This window comes from Felis catus, chromosome X (genome assembly GCF_018350175.1).
Source record: "Felis catus isolate Fca126 chromosome X, F.catus_Fca126_mat1.0, whole genome shotgun sequence".
Lineage (NCBI taxonomy): Eukaryota > Metazoa > Chordata > Mammalia > Carnivora > Felidae > Felis > Felis catus.
Genome location: NC_058386.1, coordinates 45,709,657 through 45,733,491, shown reverse-complemented (window position 1 = coordinate 45,733,491; position 23,835 = coordinate 45,709,657). Strand labels below are relative to the sequence as shown.

Sequence of the window (23,835 nt, the reverse complement as noted above, 5' to 3'; positions counted from 1 at the left end):
TTTCCAGCCAGGGCAGCCAAAAGCGCGCATGCGTAAAAGGAAGGTCCTGTGTTTGGTTTTTGTTGTTGTTGTTGTTGTTTGTTTGTTTGTTTTTTTTTTTTTTTTTTTTAAAGAAGGCAGCTCTGAGTTCTTTCAAACTCGGAAGGCGGGGGAAGAGGTGGTCCGAACTGGTACAGTGCGCAACACTGCCACCTACTGGCCAGAGAAACGGAACGACACACATCACAAAGGAAAATCCATCGTTTCCTCTGCTCGCCTGTAAAGAGCCCTGCAGATCATAGCTGAGGTGGCAAGGAGGAATGCTGCTGCGGGGGAGCGAAGGGTGCGGTACAATCGAAGTGGCCCGGCCGAACGGTCTTCGGCACAATAGCCTTCTACGGTCCCGCCCCGGAACTAAGCCAACAGAAGCAGGAAGGCCCGCGTCCGGAAGTTCCGGCGCCCGGTAGAGGAAAAGGCAGGGCTTCGGGATGCGTTCCAATTGTGAGGGTCTGAGCCTGGTTCCGGCGACTGAGTGAGGTCCTTGCCAGTCTGTGTGCCCAGCTCTGAAGACGGTTTCCATACTCGTCCAAGGCCCCAAACCCCTGTTATCCGGCTGCTATTCCCCGATCCCCGGACTCTCAGACCGTCCTTTGGGCGAGGCGTGTCCGAATCCCCTGGTCATTGTTCTGCCCACTCCAGCCTGTGAACGTTGGTCCCAAGGCACAGTTGCTATCCTCCTCTCAGCCCTCCCTCCCCTGCTGCCTCCAGGCCTATCAAGGCCCTAGAAGACGAACCGGCCACCCCCGGTCCTCTCCGTCCTCAGGGTTGTTCTCCCCAACACGAATATCCAGCTGCCCATGGACCTGCCTTGGGCCCTGGACATCAGGAACCCCGCTCCCCTCCCTGGAGTCGCTGTCTAGCATTCCTCTCTCTCATCACCCCCAAAAGGCCTGTTCTCCAGCCCCCTCCCTCTACTGCGCCTACAGCCTAGGCATTAAGCCCTTTAGGGAACCCCCGGTTCCATGGCCACTAGGTCATGTCACATTCTATTAGGCCAGCTTAAGGGGCTATAAATTGTCCCGCGCAAAACAGGTCTTTGCTCCTTCCTCTCTCCTCTCCTGGTACACCCTAATGAAGACGAAATCCTGCAACCTCCTGACCTGTATCTTTTCTCTATCTGCAGTAACCTTCTAGTGCTCCATGACCCACGCTTCTCAAGAAGTTCAATGGTAATACATTAAAAAGAAGAAGAAGAAGAAGAAGAAGAAGAAAAGAAAAAAGAGCAGTTATCAGACAGGAACTCTCACCACTTCACAGCAACACCTGATCTGCACCTGTATCTCTGCTATCCCTGTGGGATAAAGGACCTTATCCTACCTGAGGCCAGGCCCTTCACCTGGATCCCATGCCCATCTTCTGGAGGAGGAGTAGGACTTTGCAATGATTCCAATTATCACCTATCCATTTATTTCTCCATCATTCTGTTATCTATGATACAAGAGGCAGTAAAACGTAAAGCCATCCCTTATCCCATATCTTTCTGAGACACTGCCACATTTCGCTTGCTGTAAACAGCAAGTCTTCCCTTGTTCTGTAACCATTTTTTTTTTTTTTTTTGCTAACTTCTCCAGTCCAGCTTCTATCAGCCTGCCCCCCAAATGAAAACAGCTGTCAAGGGCACCAGTGAATCCCTTTGATGATGTCCTCTCCTCAACCTACTGTACCTCTCAGATAGCTCTGGTACACTTAACAATTGCCTGGTTCTTGAAAATGTCCCTCCCTCCCTTTCTTCTAATTTGTATTTTGGCCTATTTGAAACTTTACTCTTTGGGTGATGTTCTCGCAACCCCAGTGGCCACTGTGCTCCTTGTCAGTGTTTATTGCTCACTCCCTATTCCACAGGGCTTTTAACAGGGCCCTTCCCATCTACACTCTCTCTGTGGGTTGTTTCATCCTTGGTGCCAGCACAGAGCATGGACACAACGGGACCTCCCACGTTCGTACCTCATGCATCAACCTGTCCCCTGAGACCCACATTTGTCTGTGTCTTTGCTGGATGACCAGAAGGGAGCAGACACTTAACATGTCCCAAGCACGCCTCTTCACGTGACGTGTTCCTTTGGTCTCCACTGCAACCCAGCACCACGTCCTCTGGATTCGATCTTCTGAAAACATCCTGTATCCATCCATCCCGTTCTGTGCTCATCTACTGCTACTGTTTTCGTATCCGAACAATCTGCTCATCTCTTGTCTTCACGGCAGTAACTCTGGCCTACTCCTGTTCCTTGCACATGCTTCTTCCCTCCTTAGAACACTGGTGATCACAGTCGTCGCTGCCTGGAAGAGTCTCTCCCTGGATCCTTACATGGTGGGTTCCTTCTAACCTTCTGGTTTCTGCTCCATTATTGCCTCCTCAGAGAGGCTCTCCGTGACCACCTTGTGTAAAGTAGGTTGTTCCTGGCCTAGGACCTGGGTTATTTTCTTCCTAACAGCCCACTAATTTGCTTATTCCTTGGTTGGTTGGTTGGTTGGTTGGTTTGTATTCTCTCACTCCCCAGATAAGTGCTACGTGACCAGCTTGTACAAGAGCACCACACACCTATTAAGAGAGGCTCTCATTAATGTTATGGAATGCCGAATAAAAGGTCACCTGACACCTGTTGTTGCTTTGTTGTGGGTTACTGAAAGGGTATCACTGGGGCGGGGGAGGGTTCCTGGATGATCTCCCTTTAAACCCACAGGAACACGTGTGCCCCATGGTAACTCCTGCAGGTTTTGAGGTGTTTGTACTAATGACACACAAAAAAACTTTCTTCTCAGTCGTTAAATTACTTCACTTGCTGCTTAAAATGAGATACCCATGATGAATGAGAGAAAGAAAGAGAAGAGGTTGGCCCATCATAAGGACACCTAGGGTGGGCAGCAGTGCTCTCAAGACTTCATCTAGTGAACTCGCAGGCTGCATAGCAGCAGGCGCGTTCCTTAGTGTCCCTGTGACTTGGTTTCTCCATCTGCACTTAGGACAGTCAGGGCATGTGCCCGTAAGGTGAATGAAACTATTTTCAGAACAAAGCTGGCACCAGGAGTTCTCAGGATGTTTGATAAATCATTGCTTCGCATTGTGAGTGACTGCCTGTGGGAGAATCAGGAGCCTGAGAAGAGCTGCTGGAGGCCAGAGTGTTCCCACGTGTATTGTCTGTATGGGACCCACACCCATGGAAGTAGCTAGGGAGAAACTGTCCTGGTTAGGACCGAGCCAGGAACCTGTACTGTAACTCCAGCAGGAAGGCCACTAAAGGCATTGTGCCCAGAATGGGAAGTTCTCAAGCAAACACTTTCATTTTGGGGATTTTACCTTTAGGGCAGTTGTTCTTTAATTCTGTTTTCCAGTCATGTAGACTGTGCTTCCCCCGGTAATGAGAAAAGTAGTTACTTTGAACGATTAAACTATGGAGCCAGTCTCCGTGCTGCTGTTTTAATTCATTATGTGGTAAACAGGAGACTGGAAAAAAGGTTGCCAAACCTCCAAATACTCCTGGACTAGTCACCTAGGAAGACACACCCAGATTTGCCCCAGAACCCTTGGAAAACATCACAAGCTTTGGGTAAGTTCATCTCTGCTGCCGAGTATCCAGGTGCTGGTGGGAGCAGAGGATTTAGGATTGAAGCTCTCTGGGTACTGATGTTACAATTGCTGACAAGCATCTCCTAGGACCCTTTTAAAACATGGTGTCTGTCTTTGAACTCTGAGTTTACTTTTATAGATCGTCCGTACTGACAATGGCACAAGGGTGCATGACTGACTGGTAATCCTCTCTCTTTTATGTTTCTTTCTCAACTAGCCAATCCCTTTTTGCTTAATAATAATAATAATTAATAATAATAAAAGCAAATCCTAAAGCTTTCCCTTTGGGATCTGGATATACTCTATAGGAGTCTTGTCAGCATGAAGGTCAAGCAAAGATGAATGTTGTCTCCCAGTATTGGAGGAGTACATGACACAAAGAGGTGGCCGATGGAGGTAAGGCTCTCAGGTCAGACTCCCCTGAATGGGAGGGGACAAGTGAGATGTATCAGACAAGTGGAGGAAAGGATTTTGCACCGATTTGCGTTTGGGACTCAGAGGAGTTCACTTTGCAGGCTGACCCAGCAGTCTCTTTGGGCAGAGGGATGGCTGAAGTTTAGGAACTTAGCTTTCTGGAGCTGATCGTGGCTCCTGCTGTGCTGTGACCCTCCAGAGGCTGCATCCCCAGGTAAGGAAATGTGGAAAGTGAGTGACTCCCCATCAGGGGTTAATGAAGGAGGACTAAGCATGCAGCAGACTAGGTGACCCTGCAGCTGAGGCTGTGGAGCAACAGCCCTTCCCACAGAAGTGATGGACGTTGAGACCAAGAATCCAAGAGGTCTCCACATGCCAACACAGGTGAGCTGAGGCTGGGTCAGCCAGGAAGCAGCAGGTACTGGCCAAGAGGAGAGAGGAAAAAGCAGGTTACACCAGCCACATGCAAGGTGGTGCAGGTCACTTCACCAGGTGGACCAGGGACACAAGAGTCCTCCTTCCCTCAGAAACCACCCAGGACACTGTGAGCAACATAAGGATTTCATACACCCCATTCCAGCACCACCCGGGGAGACTTGTAAGCCACACATACACCTTCCCCACTTGGAGGCAAGAAGGAAGGTGTGGTGGAAATCTGAGCGACTGAGCACTTCCTCAGCTAGACCAGTCACGTGATTGATATCAAAGATGCTTAGCAGACCATCAATGAATTCAGTGGGGGTTTTGGCTCCTTTTCTGTGTAGTCCTGAGAGTGAATAATCATGAAGATCACATCAGCCAGAGAGAATCAATTACCCACCGTGCCCTTGTGGTCTGAGGAGCACTGGTGAATCTGTGATCCCAGCTCACCATCCCCACAGGCCCCTGCTCTGTCCACCCTCCAATCAGTCCATGTTAGAGGAGGATGGGGCATCCTTGCCTTGTCCTCTCCTTTAACTAGGACAACGTTTCATGTCCCAGAAATGGACCCCCAAAGCAGAGCACAGAAGGAAGAGCAGACCAGACAGACACAGCGGAGTAACTCATAAGAGCTGTCACTGAGGTGAGCAGGTCCTTCTCAAGTCTGTCATGCCCTCCACGAGTGATGCCAGGCTCCATTCTCCTTTAACAACACAGGCCCCCTTTTCCAGGGCCTGAGCCATGCATACAATGCTGTAGCATCCTTTAGGGCTGGAGAAAATCACAAACACATTAGAGCTACTCTGCTTTCATTGCTTCCGTAGCCTTCTGGGACCTCACTGTTGTGCAGGATGCTTTTTTTGGGGAGGCTGTGGTTCCTCCCCCAGTTCCTTCTGAAGGCATCTCAGGATTATACCTCTCTCCTTCCATCCTCTACGATACACCTATCCCTTCAGTCCTAGCCAAAGCACGTTCCCATTCTGAAGTGAGATCTATCAGGCAGTGAGAGGGAGGGAGAAGGGGCTGTGTGCCGGAAGGGGGTGAGCCATTCTGTTGTCATGGCAACATTCTTCTGCAGCTCCTCACTGGGTCACTCAGTCTCAGGCGTCAGCTTGCCTGAAGGTCCAGGATAGATGGGAAAGCACTTGTCTCCCTCTCCTTGTCTTTTTGTGATGAGACGTTGAGATGATTTAAAAAGAGAAAAATGGTTACCAGGGTAACTGAAGCTTCATCCATCTGACTCAAGAGGAAAAAAGCCCAAGCCACAAAAGGGAGTAGAAACTAAACCACAGGATGTATTGTGGGAGGCCACCCATAGAGAAAGGGTCCTGACTGTCAATAAATGTGCTTGTTACACACGCACACGCGGATACAGAGGAGCACTGCTTCCAGCCCAGAGCAGCACACTGACTGAGGCAATAGGTACCAAGGGGGAGACCCGATGAGACAATGGGGAGGGAATGCAGGCCAACCCAGATCAAGCAAGGCAAGAGGGGCAATGTACCTTTTCAGTAGTTATCTACCGGTTCTTTCACGGCTTATTTGAAATCCGCATTTCATTTCCACCTATTTGTGTAACTACTTATTTAGGACAAACTCTATCCTATGTCACCTGTGTTCTCTCCCTTTTGTGGTACTAAAACCGATCACATAAAACGTACCATGTTAAGCATGTTTAAATGAGCGTCGGTTGGTTCCATCAGGAAGTTCACACTGTTGTGCAACTATCGCCAGTATCATCCATTTCCAAAATTTCCATCATCCGACCTGTATCTTTGTACTCTTTCATTAAGAACCCCCCAGTACCGCTTCCCCTCCGCGCCTGGTAATCACTACGTGTGGAGAAAAGCCAAAAAGCAGACGACTTAGAGACGCAGACATCCAAGTTGGTGAAGAACCTCGGCAGCAGTTTAAGAAAAGCAGGTTGAAAGGTAGAAAGATTTTATCCCAGGGCTGCATGTTTTATTGGGTCCCTAACACGTAGAAAAAACCTATTTCCAGCCAGGGCAGCCAAAAGCGCGCATGCGTAAAAGGAAGGTCCTGTGTTTGGTTTTTGTTGTTGTTGTTGTTGTTTGTTTGTTTGTTTTTTTTTTTTTTTTTTTTAAAGAAGGCAGCTCTGAGTTCTTTCAAACTCGGAAGGCGGGGGAAGAGGTGGTCCGAACTGGTACAGTGCGCAACACTGCCACCTACTGGCCAGAGAAACGGAACGACACACATCACAAAGGAAAATCCATCGTTTCCTCTGCTCGCCTGTAAAGAGCCCTGCAGATCATAGCTGAGGTGGCAAGGAGGAATGCTGCTGCGGGGGAGCGAAGGGTGCGGTACAATCGAAGTGGCCCGGCCGAACGGTCTTCGGCACAATAGCCTTCTACGGTCCCGCCCCGGAACTAAGCCAACAGAAGCAGGAAGGCCCGCGTCCGGAAGTTCCGGCGCCCGGTAGAGGAAAAGGCAGGGCTTCGGGATGCGTTCCAATTGTGAGGGTCTGAGCCTGGTTCCGGCGACTGAGTGAGGTCCTTGCCAGTCTGTGTGCCCAGCTCTGAAGACGGTTTCCATACTCGTCCAAGGCCCCAAACCCCTGTTATCCGGCTGCTATTCCCCGATCCCCGGACTCTCAGACCGTCCTTTGGGCGAGGCGTGTCCGAATCCCCTGGTCATTGTTCTGCCCACTCCAGCCTGTGAACGTTGGTCCCAAGGCACAGTTGCTATCCTCCTCTCAGCCCTCCCTCCCCTGCTGCCTCCAGGCCTATCAAGGCCCTAGAAGACGAACCGGCCACCCCCGGTCCTCTCCGTCCTCAGGGTTGTTCTCCCCAACACGAATATCCGGCTGCCCATGGACCTGCCTTGGGCCCTGGACATCAGGAACCCCGCTCCCCTCCCTGGAGTCGCTGTCTAGCATTCCTCTCTCTCATCACCCCCAAAAGGCCTGTTCTCCAGCCCCCTCCCTCTACTGCGCCTACAGCCTAGGCATTAAGCCCTTTAGGGAACCCCCGGTTCCATGGCCACTAGGTCATGTCACATTCTATTAGGCCAGCTTAAGGGGCTATAAATTGTCCCGCGCAAAACAGGTCTTTGCTCCTTCCTCTCTCCTCTCCTGGTACACCCTAATGAAGACGAAATCCTGCAACCTCCTGACCTGTATCTTTTCTCTATCTGCAGTAACCTTCTAGTGCTCCATGACCCACGCTTCTCAAGAAGTTCAATGGTAATACATTAAAAAGAAGAAGAAGAAGAAGAAGAAGAAGAAAAGAAAAAAGAGCAGTTATCAGACAGGAACTCTCACCACTTCACAGCAACACCTGATCTGCACCTGTATCTCTGCTATCCCTGTGGGATAAAGGACCTTATCCTACCTGAGGCCAGGCCCTTCACCTGGATCCCATGCCCATCTTCTGGAGGAGGAGTAGGACTTTGCAATGATTCCAATTATCACCTATCCATTTATTTCTCCATCATTCTGTTATCTATGATACAAGAGGCAGTAAAACGTAAAGCCATCCCTTATCCCATATCTTTCTGAGACACTGCCACATTTCGCTTGCTGTAAACAGCAAGTCTTCCCTTGTTCTGTAACCATTTTTTTTTTTTTTTTGCTAACTTCTCCAGTCCAGCTTCTATCAGCCTGCCCCCCAAATGAAAACAGCTGTCAAGGGCACCAGTGAATCCCTTTGATGATGTCCTCTCCTCAACCTACTGTACCTCTCAGATAGCTCTGGTACACTTAACAATTGCCTGGTTCTTGAAAATGTCCCTCCCTCCCTTTCTTCTAATTTGTATTTTGGCCTATTTGAAACTTTACTCTTTGGGTGATGTTCTCGCAACCCCAGTGGCCACTGTGCTCCTTGTCAGTGTTTATTGCTCACTCCCTATTCCACAGGGCTTTTAACAGGGCCCTTCCCATCTACACTCTCTCTGTGGGTTGTTTCATCCTTGGTGCCAGCACAGAGCATGGACACAACGGGACCTCCCACGTTCGTACCTCATGCATCAACCTGTCCCCTGAGACCCACATTTGTCTGTGTCTTTGCTGGATGACCAGAAGGGAGCAGACACTTAACATGTCCCAAGCACGCCTCTTCACGTGACGTGTTCCTTTGGTCTCCACTGCAACCCAGCACCACGTCCTCTGGATTCGATCTTCTGAAAACATCCTGTATCCATCCATCCCGTTCTGTGCTCATCTACTGCTACTGTTTTCGTATCCGAACAATCTGCTCATCTCTTGTCTTCACGGCAGTAACTCTGGCCTACTCCTGTTCCTTGCACATGCTTCTTCCCTCCTTAGAACACTGGTGATCACAGTCGTCGCTGCCTGGAAGAGTCTCTCCCTGGATCCTTACATGGTGGGTTCCTTCTAACCTTCTGGTTTCTGCTCCATTATTGCCTCCTCAGAGAGGCTCTCCGTGACCACCTTGTGTAAAGTAGGTTGTTCCTGGCCTAGGACCTGGGTTATTTTCTTCCTAACAGCCCACTAATTTGCTTATTCCTTGGTTGGTTGGTTGGTTGGTTGGTTTGTATTCTCTCACTCCCCAGATAAGTGCTACGTGACCAGCTTGTACAAGAGCACCACACACCTATTAAGAGAGGCTCTCATTAATGTTATGGAATGCCGAATAAAAGGTCACCTGACACCTGTTGTTGCTTTGTTGTGGGTTACTGAAAGGGTATCACTGGGGCGGGGGAGGGTTCCTGGATGATCTCCCTTTAAACCCACAGGAACACGTGTGCCCCATGGTAACTCCTGCAGGTTTTGAGGTGTTTGTACTAATGACACACAAAAAAACTTTCTTCTCAGTCGTTAAATTACTTCACTTGCTGCTTAAAATGAGATACCCATGATGAATGAGAGAAAGAAAGAGAAGAGGTTGGCCCATCATAAGGACACCTAGGGTGGGCAGCAGTGCTCTCAAGACTTCATCTAGTGAACTCGCAGGCTGCATAGCAGCAGGCGCGTTCCTTAGTGTCCCTGTGACTTGGTTTCTCCATCTGCACTTAGGACAGTCAGGGCATGTGCCCGTAAGGTGAATGAAACTATTTTCAGAACAAAGCTGGCACCAGGAGTTCTCAGGATGTTTGATAAATCATTGCTTCGCATTGTGAGTGACTGCCTGTGGGAGAATCAGGAGCCTGAGAAGAGCTGCTGGAGGCCAGAGTGTTCCCACGTGTATTGTCTGTATGGGACCCACACCCATGGAAGTAGCTAGGGAGAAACTGTCCTGGTTAGGACCGAGCCAGGAACCTGTACTGTAACTCCAGCAGGAAGGCCACTAAAGGCATTGTGCCCAGAATGGGAAGTTCTCAAGCAAACACTTTCATTTTGGGGATTTTACCTTTAGGGCAGTTGTTCTTTAATTCTGTTTTCCAGTCATGTAGACTGTGCTTCCCCCGGTAATGAGAAAAGTAGTTACTTTGAACGATTAAACTATGGAGCCAGTCTCCGTGCTGCTGTTTTAATTCATTATGTGGTAAACAGGAGACTGGAAAAAAGGTTGCCAAACCTCCAAATACTCCTGGACTAGTCACCTAGGAAGACACACCCAGATTTGCCCCAGAACCCTTGGAAAACATCACAAGCTTTGGGTAAGTTCATCTCTGCTGCCGAGTATCCAGGTGCTGGTGGGAGCAGAGGATTTAGGATTGAAGCTCTCTGGGTACTGATGTTACAATTGCTGACAAGCATCTCCTAGGACCCTTTTAAAACATGGTGTCTGTCTTTGAACTCTGAGTTTACTTTTATAGATCGTCCGTACTGACAATGGCACAAGGGTGCATGACTGACTGGTAATCCTCTCTCTTTTATGTTTCTTTCTCAACTAGCCAATCCCTTTTTGCTTAATAATAATAATAATTAATAATAATAAAAGCAAATCCTAAAGCTTTCCCTTTGGGATCTGGATATACTCTATAGGAGTCTTGTCAGCATGAAGGTCAAGCAAAGATGAATGTTGTCTCCCAGTATTGGAGGAGTACATGACACAAAGAGGTGGCCGATGGAGGTAAGGCTCTCAGGTCAGACTCCCCTGAATGGGAGGGGACAAGTGAGATGTATCAGACAAGTGGAGGAAAGGATTTTGCACCGATTTGCGTTTGGGACTCAGAGGAGTTCACTTTGCAGGCTGACCCAGCAGTCTCTTTGGGCAGAGGGATGGCTGAAGTTTAGGAACTTAGCTTTCTGGAGCTGATCGTGGCTCCTGCTGTGCTGTGACCCTCCAGAGGCTGCATCCCCAGGTAAGGAAATGTGGAAAGTGAGTGACTCCCCATCAGGGGTTAATGAAGGAGGACTAAGCATGCAGCAGACTAGGTGACCCTGCAGCTGAGGCTGTGGAGCAACAGCCCTTCCCACAGAAGTGATGGACGTTGAGACCAAGAATCCAAGAGGTCTCCACATGCCAACACAGGTGAGCTGAGGCTGGGTCAGCCAGGAAGCAGCAGGTACTGGCCAAGAGGAGAGAGGAAAAAGCAGGTTACACCAGCCACATGCAAGGTGGTGCAGGTCACTTCACCAGGTGGACCAGGGACACAAGAGTCCTCCTTCCCTCAGAAACCACCCAGGACACTGTGAGCAACATAAGGATTTCATACACCCCATTCCAGCACCACCCGGGGAGACTTGTAAGCCACACATACACCTTCCCCACTTGGAGGCAAGAAGGAAGGTGTGGTGGAAATCTGAGCGACTGAGCACTTCCTCAGCTAGACCAGTCACGTGATTGATATCAAAGATGCTTAGCAGACCATCAATGAATTCAGTGGGGGTTTTGGCTCCTTTTCTGTGTAGTCCTGAGAGTGAATAATCATGAAGATCACATCAGCCAGAGAGAATCAATTACCCACCGTGCCCTTGTGGTCTGAGGAGCACTGGTGAATCTGTGATCCCAGCTCACCATCCCCACAGGCCCCTGCTCTGTCCACCCTCCAATCAGTCCATGTTAGAGGAGGATGGGGCATCCTTGCCTTGTCCTCTCCTTTAACTAGGACAACGTTTCATGTCCCAGAAATGGACCCCCAAAGCAGAGCACAGAAGGAAGAGCAGACCAGACAGACACAGCGGAGTAACTCATAAGAGCTGTCACTGAGGTGAGCAGGTCCTTCTCAAGTCTGTCATGCCCTCCACGAGTGATGCCAGGCTCCATTCTCCTTTAACAACACAGGCCCCCTTTTCCAGGGCCTGAGCCATGCATACAATGCTGTAGCATCCTTTAGGGCTGGAGAAAATCACAAACACATTAGAGCTACTCTGCTTTCATTGCTTCCGTAGCCTTCTGGGACCTCACTGTTGTGCAGGATGCTTTTTTTGGGGAGGCTGTGGTTCCTCCCCCAGTTCCTTCTGAAGGCATCTCAGGATTATACCTCTCTCCTTCCATCCTCTACGATACACCTATCCCTTCAGTCCTAGCCAAAGCACGTTCCCATTCTGAAGTGAGATCTATCAGGCAGTGAGAGGGAGGGAGAAGGGGCTGTGTGCCGGAAGGGGGTGAGCCATTCTGTTGTCATGGCAACATTCTTCTGCAGCTCCTCACTGGGTCACTCAGTCTCAGGCGTCAGCTTGCCTGAAGGTCCAGGATAGATGGGAAAGCACTTGTCTCCCTCTCCTTGTCTTTTTGTGATGAGACGTTGAGATGATTTAAAAAGAGAAAAATGGTTACCAGGGTAACTGAAGCTTCATCCATCTGACTCAAGAGGAAAAAAGCCCAAGCCACAAAAGGGAGTAGAAACTAAACCACAGGATGTATTGTGGGAGGCCACCCATAGAGAAAGGGTCCTGACTGTCAATAAATGTGCTTGTTACACACGCACACGCGGATACAGAGGAGCACTGCTTCCAGCCCAGAGCAGCACACTGACTGAGGCAATAGGTACCAAGGGGGAGACCCGATGAGACAATGGGGAGGGAATGCAGGCCAACCCAGATCAAGCAAGGCAAGAGGGGCAATGTACCTTTTCAGTAGTTATCTACCGGTTCTTTCACGGCTTATTTGAAATCCGCATTTCATTTCCACCTATTTGTGTAACTACTTATTTAGGACAAACTCTATCCTATGTCACCTGTGTTCTCTCCCTTTTGTGGTACTAAAACCGATCACATAAAACGTACCATGTTAAGCATGTTTAAATGAGCGTCGGTTGGTTCCATCAGGAAGTTCACACTGTTGTGCAACTATCGCCAGTATCATCCATTTCCAAAATTTCCATCATCCGACCTGTATCTTTGTACTCTTTCATTAAGAACCCCCCAGTACCGCTTCCCCTCCGCGCCTGGTAATCACTACGTGTGGAGAAAAGCCAAAAAGCAGACGACTTAGAGACGCAGACATCCAAGTTGGTGAAGAACCTCGGCAGCAGTTTAAGAAAAGCAGGTTGAAAGGTAGAAAGATTTTATCCCAGGGCTGCATGTTTTATTGGGTCCCTAACACGTAGAAAAAACCTATTTCCAGCCAGGGCAGCCAAAAGCGCGCATGCGTAAAAGGAAGGTCCTGTGTTTGGTTTTTGTTGTTGTTGTTGTTGTTTGTTTGTTTGTTTTTTTTTTTTTTTTTTTTAAAGAAGGCAGCTCTGAGTTCTTTCAAACTCGGAAGGCGGGGGAAGAGGTGGTCCGAACTGGTACAGTGCGCAACACTGCCACCTACTGGCCAGAGAAACGGAACGACACACATCACAAAGGAAAATCCATCGTTTCCTCTGCTCGCCTGTAAAGAGCCCTGCAGATCATAGCTGAGGTGGCAAGGAGGAATGCTGCTGCGGGGGAGCGAAGGGTGCGGTACAATCGAAGTGGCCCGGCCGAACGGTCTTCGGCACAATAGCCTTCTACGGTCCCGCCCCGGAACTAAGCCAACAGAAGCAGGAAGGCCCGCGTCCGGAAGTTCCGGCGCCCGGTAGAGGAAAAGGCAGGGCTTCGGGATGCGTTCCAATTGTGAGGGTCTGAGCCTGGTTCCGGCGACTGAGTGAGGTCCTTGCCAGTCTGTGTGCCCAGCTCTGAAGACGGTTTCCATACTCGTCCAAGGCCCCAAACCCCTGTTATCCGGCTGCTATTCCCCGATCCCCGGACTCTCAGACCGTCCTTTGGGCGAGGCGTGTCCGAATCCCCTGGTCATTGTTCTGCCCACTCCAGCCTGTGAACGTTGGTCCCAAGGCACAGTTGCTATCCTCCTCTCAGCCCTCCCTCCCCTGCTGCCTCCAGGCCTATCAAGGCCCTAGAAGACGAACCGGCCACCCCCGGTCCTCTCCGTCCTCAGGGTTGTTCTCCCCAACACGAATATCCGGCTGCCCATGGACCTGCCTTGGGCCCTGGACATCAGGAACCCCGCTCCCCTCCCTGGAGTCGCTGTCTAGCATTCCTCTCTCTCATCACCCCCAAAAGGCCTGTTCTCCAGCCCCCTCCCTCTACTGCGCCTACAGCCTAGGCATTAAGCCCTTTAGGGAACCCCCGGTTCCATGGCCACTAGGTCATGTCACATTCTATTAGGCCAGCTTAAGGGGCTATAAATTGTCCCGCGCAAAACAGGTCTTTGCTCCTTCCTCTCTCCTCTCCTGGTACACCCTAATGAAGACGAAATCCTGCAACCTCCTGACCTGTATCTTTTCTCTATCTGCAGTAACCTTCTAGTGCTCCATGACCCACGCTTCTCAAGAAGTTCAATGGTAATACATTAAAAAGAAGAAGAAGAAGAAGAAGAAGAAGAAAAGAAAAAAGAGCAGTTATCAGACAGGAACTCTCACCACTTCACAGCAACACCTGATCTGCACCTGTATCTCTGCTATCCCTGTGGGATAAAGGACCTTATCCTACCTGAGGCCAGGCCCTTCACCTGGATCCCATGCCCATCTTCTGGAGGAGGAGTAGGACTTTGCAATGATTCCAATTATCACCTATCCATTTATTTCTCCATCATTCTGTTATCTATGATACAAGAGGCAGTAAAACGTAAAGCCATCCCTTATCCCATATCTTTCTGAGACACTGCCACATTTCGCTTGCTGTAAACAGCAAGTCTTCCCTTGTTCTGTAACCATTTTTTTTTTTTTTTTGCTAACTTCTCCAGTCCAGCTTCTATCAGCCTGCCCCCCAAATGAAAACAGCTGTCAAGGGCACCAGTGAATCCCTTTGATGATGTCCTCTCCTCAACCTACTGTACCTCTCAGATAGCTCTGGTACACTTAACAATTGCCTGGTTCTTGAAAATGTCCCTCCCTCCCTTTCTTCTAATTTGTATTTTGGCCTATTTGAAACTTTACTCTTTGGGTGATGTTCTCGCAACCCCAGTGGCCACTGTGCTCCTTGTCAGTGTTTATTGCTCACTCCCTATTCCACAGGGCTTTTAACAGGGCCCTTCCCATCTACACTCTCTCTGTGGGTTGTTTCATCCTTGGTGCCAGCACAGAGCATGGACACAACGGGACCTCCCACGTTCGTACCTCATGCATCAACCTGTCCCCTGAGACCCACATTTGTCTGTGTCTTTGCTGGATGACCAGAAGGGAGCAGACACTTAACATGTCCCAAGCACGCCTCTTCACGTGACGTGTTCCTTTGGTCTCCACTGCAACCCAGCACCACGTCCTCTGGATTCGATCTTCTGAAAACATCCTGTATCCATCCATCCCGTTCTGTGCTCATCTACTGCTACTGTTTTCGTATCCGAACAATCTGCTCATCTCTTGTCTTCACGGCAGTAACTCTGGCCTACTCCTGTTCCTTGCACATGCTTCTTCCCTCCTTAGAACACTGGTGATCACAGTCGTCGCTGCCTGGAAGAGTCTCTCCCTGGATCCTTACATGGTGGGTTCCTTCTAACCTTCTGGTTTCTGCTCCATTATTGCCTCCTCAGAGAGGCTCTCCGTGACCACCTTGTGTAAAGTAGGTTGTTCCTGGCCTAGGACCTGGGTTATTTTCTTCCTAACAGCCCACTAATTTGCTTATTCCTTGGTTGGTTGGTTGGTTGGTTGGTTTGTATTCTCTCACTCCCCAGATAAGTGCTACGTGACCAGCTTGTACAAGAGCACCACACACCTATTAAGAGAGGCTCTCATTAATGTTATGGAATGCCGAATAAAAGGTCACCTGACACCTGTTGTTGCTTTGTTGTGGGTTACTGAAAGGGTATCACTGGGGCGGGGGAGGGTTCCTGGATGATCTCCCTTTAAACCCACAGGAACACGTGTGCCCCATGGTAACTCCTGCAGGTTTTGAGGTGTTTGTACTAATGACACACAAAAAAACTTTCTTCTCAGTCGTTAAATTACTTCACTTGCTGCTTAAAATGAGATACCCATGATGAATGAGAGAAAGAAAGAGAAGAGGTTGGCCCATCATAAGGACACCTAGGGTGGGCAGCAGTGCTCTCAAGACTTCATCTAGTGAACTCGCAGGCTGCATAGCAGCAGGCGCGTTCCTTAGTGTCCCTGTGACTTGGTTTCTCCATCTGCACTTAGGACAGTCAGGGCATGTGCCCGTAAGGTGAATGAAACTATTTTCAGAACAAAGCTGGCACCAGGAGTTCTCAGGATGTTTGATAAATCATTGCTTCGCATTGTGAGTGACTGCCTGTGGGAGAATCAGGAGCCTGAGAAGAGCTGCTGGAGGCCAGAGTGTTCCCACGTGTATTGTCTGTATGGGACCCACACCCATGGAAGTAGCTAGGGAGAAACTGTCCTGGTTAGGACCGAGCCAGGAACCTGTACTGTAACTCCAGCAGGAAGGCCACTAAAGGCATTGTGCCCAGAATGGGAAGTTCTCAAGCAAACACTTTCATTTTGGGGATTTTACCTTTAGGGCAGTTGTTCTTTAATTCTGTTTTCCAGTCATGTAGACTGTGCTTCCCCCGGTAATGAGAAAAGTAGTTACTTTGAACGATTAAACTATGGAGCCAGTCTCCGTGCTGCTGTTTTAATTCATTATGTGGTAAACAGGAGACTGGAAAAAAGGTTGCCAAACCTCCAAATACTCCTGGACTAGTCACCTAGGAAGACACACCCAGATTTGCCCCAGAACCCTTGGAAAACATCACAAGCTTTGGGTAAGTTCATCTCTGCTGCCGAGTATCCAGGTGCTGGTGGGAGCAGAGGATTTAGGATTGAAGCTCTCTGGGTACTGATGTTACAATTGCTGACAAGCATCTCCTAGGACCCTTTTAAAACATGGTGTCTGTCTTTGAACTCTGAGTTTACTTTTATAGATCGTCCGTACTGACAATGGCACAAGGGTGCATGACTGACTGGTAATCCTCTCTCTTTTATGTTTCTTTCTCAACTAGCCAATCCCTTTTTGCTTAATAATAATAATAATTAATAATAATAAAAGCAAATCCTAAAGCTTTCCCTTTGGGATCTGGATATACTCTATAGGAGTCTTGTCAGCATGAAGGTCAAGCAAAGATGAATGTTGTCTCCCAGTATTGGAGGAGTACATGACACAAAGAGGTGGCCGATGGAGGTAAGGCTCTCAGGTCAGACTCCCCTGAATGGGAGGGGACAAGTGAGATGTATCAGACAAGTGGAGGAAAGGATTTTGCACCGATTTGCGTTTGGGACTCAGAGGAGTTCACTTTGCAGGCTGACCCAGCAGTCTCTTTGGGCAGAGGGATGGCTGAAGTTTAGGAACTTAGCTTTCTGGAGCTGATCGTGGCTCCTGCTGTGCTGTGACCCTCCAGAGGCTGCATCCCCAGGTAAGGAAATGTGGAAAGTGAGTGACTCCCCATCAGGGGTTAATGAAGGAGGACTAAGCATGCAGCAGACTAGGTGACCCTGCAGCTGAGGCTGTGGAGCAACAGCCCTTCCCACAGAAGTGATGGACGTTGAGACCAAGAATCCAAGAGGTCTCCACATGCCAACACAGGTGAGCTGAGGCTGGGTCAGCCAGGAAGCAGCAGGTACTGGCCAAGAGGAGAGAGGAAAAAGCAGGTTACACCAGCCACATGCAAGGTGGTGCAGGTCACTTCACCAGGTGGACCAGGGACACAAGAGTCCTCCTTCCCTCAGAAACCACCCAGGACACTGTGAGCAACATAAGGATTTCATACACCCCATTCCAGCACCACCCGGGGAGACTTGTAAGCCACACATACACCTTCCCCACTTGGAGGCAAGAAGGAAGGTGTGGTGGAAATCTGAGCGACTGAGCACTTCCTCAGCTAGACCAGTCACGTGATTGATATCAAAGATGCTTAGCAGACCATCAATGAATTCAGTGGGGGTTTTGGCTCCTTTTCTGTGTAGTCCTGAGAGTGAATAATCATGAAGATCACATCAGCCAGAGAGAATCAATTACCCACCGTGCCCTTGTGGTCTGAGGAGCACTGGTGAATCTGTGATCCCAGCTCACCATCCCCACAGGCCCCTGCTCTGTCCACCCTCCAATCAGTCCATGTTAGAGGAGGATGGGGCATCCTTGCCTTGTCCTCTCCTTTAACTAGGACAACGTTTCATGTCCCAGAAATGGACCCCCAAAGCAGAGCACAGAAGGAAGAGCAGACCAGACAGACACAGCGGAGTAACTCATAAGAGCTGTCACTGAGGTGAGCAGGTCCTTCTCAAGTCTGTCATGCCCTCCACGAGTGATGCCAGGCTCCATTCTCCTTTAACAACACAGGCCCCCTTTTCCAGGGCCTGAGCCATGCATACAATGCTGTAGCATCCTTTAGGGCTGGAGAAAATCACAAACACATTAGAGCTACTCTGCTTTCATTGCTTCCGTAGCCTTCTGGGACCTCACTGTTGTGCAGGATGCTTTTTTTGGGGAGGCTGTGGTTCCTCCCCCAGTTCCTTCTGAAGGCATCTCAGGATTATACCTCTCTCCTTCCATCCTCTACGATACACCTATCCCTTCAGTCCTAGCCAAAGCACGTTCCCATTCTGAAGTGAGATCTATCAGGCAGTGAGAGGGAGGGAGAAGGGGCTGTGTGCCGGAAGGGGGTGAGCCATTCTGTTGTCATGGCAACATTCTTCTGCAGCTCCTCACTGGGTCACTCAGTCTCAGGCGTCAGCTTGCCTGAAGGTCCAGGATAGATGGGAAAGCACTTGTCTCCCTCTCCTTGTCTTTTTGTGATGAGACGTTGAGATGATTTAAAAAGAGAAAAATGGTTACCAGGGTAACTGAAGCTTCATCCATCTGACTCAAGAGGAAAAAAGCCCAAGCCACAAAAGGGAGTAGAAACTAAACCACAGGATGTATTGTGGGAGGCCACCCATAGAGAAAGGGTCCTGACTGTCAATAAATGTGCTTGTTACACACGCACACGCGGATACAGAGGAGCACTGCTTCCAGCCCAGAGCAGCACACTGACTGAGGCAATAGGTACCAAGGGGGAGACCCGATGAGACAATGGGGAGGGAATGCAGGCCAACCCAGATCAAGCAAGGCAAGAGGGGCAATGTACCTTTTCAGTAGTTATCTACCGGTTCTTTCACGGCTTATTTGAAATCCGCATTTCATTTCCACCTATTTGTGTAACTACTTATTTAGGACAAACTCTATCCTATGTCACCTGTGTTCTCTCCCTTTTGTGGTACTAAAACCGATCACATAAAACGTACCATGTTAAGCATGTTTAAATGAGCGTCGGTTGGTTCCATCAGGAAGTTCACACTGTTGTGCAACTATCGCCAGTATCATCCATTTCCAAAATTTCCATCATCCGACCTGTATCTTTGTACTCTTTCATTAAGAACCCCCCAGTACCGCTTCCCCTCCGCGCCTGGTAATCACTACGTGTGGAGAAAAGCCAAAAAGCAGACGACTTAGAGACGCAGACATCCAAGTTGGTGAAGAACCTCGGCAGCAGTTTAAGAAAAGCAGGTTGAAAGGTAGAAAGATTTTATCCCAGGGCTGCATGTTTTATTGGGTCCCTAACACGTAGAAAAAACCTATTTCCAGCCAGGGCAGCCAAAAGCGCGCATGCGTAAAAGGAAGGTCCTGTGTTTGGTTTTTGTTGTTGTTGTTTTGTTTGTTTGTTTTTTTTTTTTTTTTTTTTTTAAAGAAGGCAGCTCTGAGTTCTTTCAAACTCGGAAGGCGGGGGAAGAGGTGGTCCGAACTGGTACAGTGCGCAACACTGCCACCTACTGGCCAGAGAAACGGAACGACACACATCACAAAGGAAAATCCATCGTTTCCTCTGCTCGCCTGTAAAGAGCCCTGCAGATCATAGCTGAGGTGGCAAGGAGGAATGCTGCTGCGGGGGAGCGAAGGGTGCGGTACAATCGAAGTGGCCCGGCCGAACGGTCTTCGGCACAATAGCCTTCTACGGTCCCGCCCCGGAACTAAGCCAACAGAAGCAGGAAGGCCCGCGTCCGGAAGTTCCGGCGCCCGGTAGAGGAAAAGGCAGGGCTTCGGGATGCGTTCCAATTGTGAGGGTCTGAGCCTGGTTCCGGCGACTGAGTGAGGTCCTTGCCAGTCTGTGTGCCCAGCTCTGAAGACGGTTTCCATACTCGTCCAAGGCCCCAAACCCCTGTTATCCGGCTGCTATTCCCCGATCCCCGGACTCTCAGACCGTCCTTTGGGCGAGGCGTGTCCGAATCCCCTGGTCATTGTTCTGCCCACTCCAGCCTGTGAACGTTGGTCCCAAGGCACAGTTGCTATCCTCCTCTCAGCCCTCCCTCCCCTGCTGCCTCCAGGCCTATCAAGGCCCTAGAAGACGAACCGGCCACCCCCGGTCCTCTCCGTCCTCAGGGTTGTTCTCCCCAACACGAATATCCGGCTGCCCATGGACCTGCCTTGGGCCCTGGACATCAGGAACCCCGCTCCCCTCCCTGGAGTCGCTGTCTAGCATTCCTCTCTCTCATCACCCCCAAAAGGCCTGTTCTCCAGCCCCCTCCCTCTACTGCGCCTACAGCCTAGGCATTAAGCCCTTTAGGGAACCCCCGGTTCCATGGCCACTAGGTCATGTCACATTCTATTAGGCCAGCTTAAGGGGCTATAAATTGTCCCGCGCAAAACAGGTCTTTGCTCCTTCCTCTCTCCTCTCCTGGTACACCCTAATGAAGACGAAATCCTGCAACCTCCTGACCTGTATCTTTTCTCTATCTGCAGTAACCTTCTAGTGCTCCATGACCCACGCTTCTCAAGAAGTTCAATGGTAATACATTAAAAAGAAGAAGAAGAAGAAGAAGAAGAAGAAAAGAAAAAAGAGCAGTTATCAGACAGGAACTCTCACCACTTCACAGCAACACCTGATCTGCACCTGTATCTCTGCTATCCCTGTGGGATAAAGGACCTTATCCTACCTGAGGCCAGGCCCTTCACCTGGATCCCATGCCCATCTTCTGGAGGAGGAGTAGGACTTTGCAATGATTCCAATTATCACCTATCCATTTATTTCTCCATCATTCTGTTATCTATGATACAAGAGGCAGTAAAACGTAAAGCCATCCCTTATCCCATATCTTTCTGAGACACTGCCACATTTCGCTTGCTGTAAACAGCAAGTCTTCCCTTGTTCTGTAACCATTTTTTTTTTTTTTTTGCTAACTTCTCCAGTCCAGCTTCTATCAGCCTGCCCCCCAAATGAAAACAGCTGTCAAGGGCACCAGTGAATCCCTTTGATGATGTCCTCTCCTCAACCTACTGTACCTCTCAGATAGCTCTGGTACACTTAACAATTGCCTGGTTCTTGAAAATGTCCCTCCCTCCCTTTCTTCTAATTTGTATTTTGGCCTATTTGAAACTTTACTCTTTGGGTGATGTTCTCGCAACCCCAGTGGCCACTGTGCTCCTTGTCAGTGTTTATTGCTCACTCCCTATTCCACAGGGCTTTTAACAGGGCCCTTCCCATCTACACTCTCTCTGTGGGTTGTTTCATCCTTGGTGCCAGCACAGAGCATGGACACAACGGGACCTCCCACGTTCGTACCTCATGCATCAACCTGTCCCCTGAGACCCACATTTGTCTGTGTCTTTGCTGGATGACCAGAAGGGAGCAGACACTTAACATGTCCCAAGCACGCCTCTTCACGTGACGTGTTCCTTTGGTCTCCACTGCAACCCAGCACCACGTCCTCTGGATTCGATCTTCTGAAAACATCCTGTATCCATCCATCCCGTTCTGTGCTCATCTACTGCTACTGTTTTCGTATCCGAACAATCTGCTCATCTCTTGTCTTCACGGCAGTAACTCTGGCCTACTCCTGTTCCTTGCACATGCTTCTTCCCTCCTTAGAACACTGGTGATCACAGTCGTCGCTGCCTGGAAGAGTCTCTCCCTGGATCCTTACATGGTGGGTTCCTTCTAACCTTCTGGTTTCTGCTCCATTATTGCCTCCTCAGAGAGGCTCTCCGTGACCACCTTGTGTAAAGTAGGTTGTTCCTGGCCTAGGACCTGGGTTATTTTCTTCCTAACAGCCCACTAATTTGCTTATTCCTTGGTTGGTTGGTTGGTTGGTTGGTTTGTATTCTCTCACTCCCCAGATAAGTGCTACGTGACCAGCTTGTACAAGAGCACCACACACCTATTAAGAGAGGCTCTCATTAATGTTATGGAATGCCGAATAAAAGGTCACCTGACACCTGTTGTTGCTTTGTTGTGGGTTACTGAAAGGGTATCACTGGGGCGGGGGAGGGTTCCTGGATGATCTCCCTTTAAACCCACAGGAACACGTGTGCCCCATGGTAACTCCTGCAGGTTTTGAGGTGTTTGTACTAATGACACACAAAAAAACTTTCTTCTCAGTCGTTAAATTACTTCACTTGCTGCTTAAAATGAGATACCCATGATGAATGAGAGAAAGAAAGAGAAGAGGTTGGCCCATCATAAGGACACCTAGGGTGGGCAGCAGTGCTCTCAAGACTTCATCTAGTGAACTCGCAGGCTGCATAGCAGCAGGCGCGTTCCTTAGTGTCCCTGTGACTTGGTTTCTCCATCTGCACTTAGGACAGTCAGGGCATGTGCCCGTAAGGTGAATGAAACTATTTTCAGAACAAAGCTGGCACCAGGAGTTCTCAGGATGTTTGATAAATCATTGCTTCGCATTGTGAGTGACTGCCTGTGGGAGAATCAGGAGCCTGAGAAGAGCTGCTGGAGGCCAGAGTGTTCCCACGTGTATTGTCTGTATGGGACCCACACCCATGGAAGTAGCTAGGGAGAAACTGTCCTGGTTAGGACCGAGCCAGGAACCTGTACTGTAACTCCAGCAGGAAGGCCACTAAAGGCATTGTGCCCAGAATGGGAAGTTCTCAAGCAAACACTTTCATTTTGGGGATTTTACCTTTAGGGCAGTTGTTCTTTAATTCTGTTTTCCAGTCATGTAGACTGTGCTTCCCCCGGTAATGAGAAAAGTAGTTACTTTGAACGATTAAACTATGGAGCCAGTCTCCGTGCTGCTGTTTTAATTCATTATGTGGTAAACAGGAGACTGGAAAAAAGGTTGCCAAACCTCCAAATACTCCTGGACTAGTCACCTAGGAAGACACACCCAGATTTGCCCCAGAACCCTTGGAAAACATCACAAGCTTTGGGTAAGTTCATCTCTGCTGCCGAGTATCCAGGTGCTGGTGGGAGCAGAGGATTTAGGATTGAAGCTCTCTGGGTACTGATGTTACAATTGCTGACAAGCATCTCCTAGGACCCTTTTAAAACATGGTGTCTGTCTTTGAACTCTGAGTTTACTTTTATAGATCGTCCGTACTGACAATGGCACAAGGGTGCATGACTGACTGGTAATCCTCTCTCTTTTATGTTTCTTTCTCAACTAGCCAATCCCTTTTTGCTTAATAATAATAATAATTAATAATAATAAAAGCAAATCCTAAAGCTTTCCCTTTGGGATCTGGATATACTCTATAGGAGTCTTGTCAGCATGAAGGTCAAGCAAAGATGAATGTTGTCTCCCAGTATTGGAGGAGTACATGACACAAAGAGGTGGCCGATGGAGGTAAGGCTCTCAGGTCAGACTCCCCTGAATGGGAGGGGACAAGTGAGATGTATCAGACAAGTGGAGGAAAGGATTTTGCACCGATTTGCGTTTGGGACTCAGAGGAGTTCACTTTGCAGGCTGACCCAGCAGTCTCTTTGGGCAGAGGGATGGCTGAAGTTTAGGAACTTAGCTTTCTGGAGCTGATCGTGGCTCCTGCTGTGCTGTGACCCTCCAGAGGCTGCATCCCCAGGTAAGGAAATGTGGAAAGTGAGTGACTCCCCATCAGGGGTTAATGAAGGAGGACTAAGCATGCAGCAGACTAGGTGACCCTGCAGCTGAGGCTGTGGAGCAACAGCCCTTCCCACAGAAGTGATGGACGTTGAGACCAAGAATCCAAGAGGTCTCCACATGCCAACACAGGTGAGCTGAGGCTGGGTCAGCCAGGAAGCAGCAGGTACTGGCCAAGAGGAGAGAGGAAAAAGCAGGTTACACCAGCCACATGCAAGGTGGTGCAGGTCACTTCACCAGGTGGACCAGGGACACAAGAGTCCTCCTTCCCTCAG

The 23,835-nt window shown here is 49.4% G+C and overlaps 1 long non-coding RNA gene across 50 annotated transcripts in view; it reads left to right on the top strand.

Moving 5' to 3' along the window:
- LOC111559176 overlaps positions 1-23,835 on the top strand; it is a 57,992-nt gene that overhangs the window by 32,232 nt on the left and 1,925 nt on the right. For 33 of the 50 annotated variants that reach the window (XR_006593253.1, XR_006593288.1, XR_006593285.1 and 30 more), the window contains 4 exons: positions 114-6,369; positions 6,546-12,800; positions 12,977-19,231; positions 19,405-21,925. This is a non-coding gene — a long non-coding RNA (uncharacterized LOC111559176). Of the gene's footprint in view, positions 1-113; positions 6,370-6,545; positions 12,801-12,976; positions 19,232-19,404; positions 23,523-23,835 lie in introns of those variants that run through there. The other 17 variants (XR_006593278.1, XR_006593277.1, XR_006593276.1 and 14 more) reach the window with 17 other exon arrangements.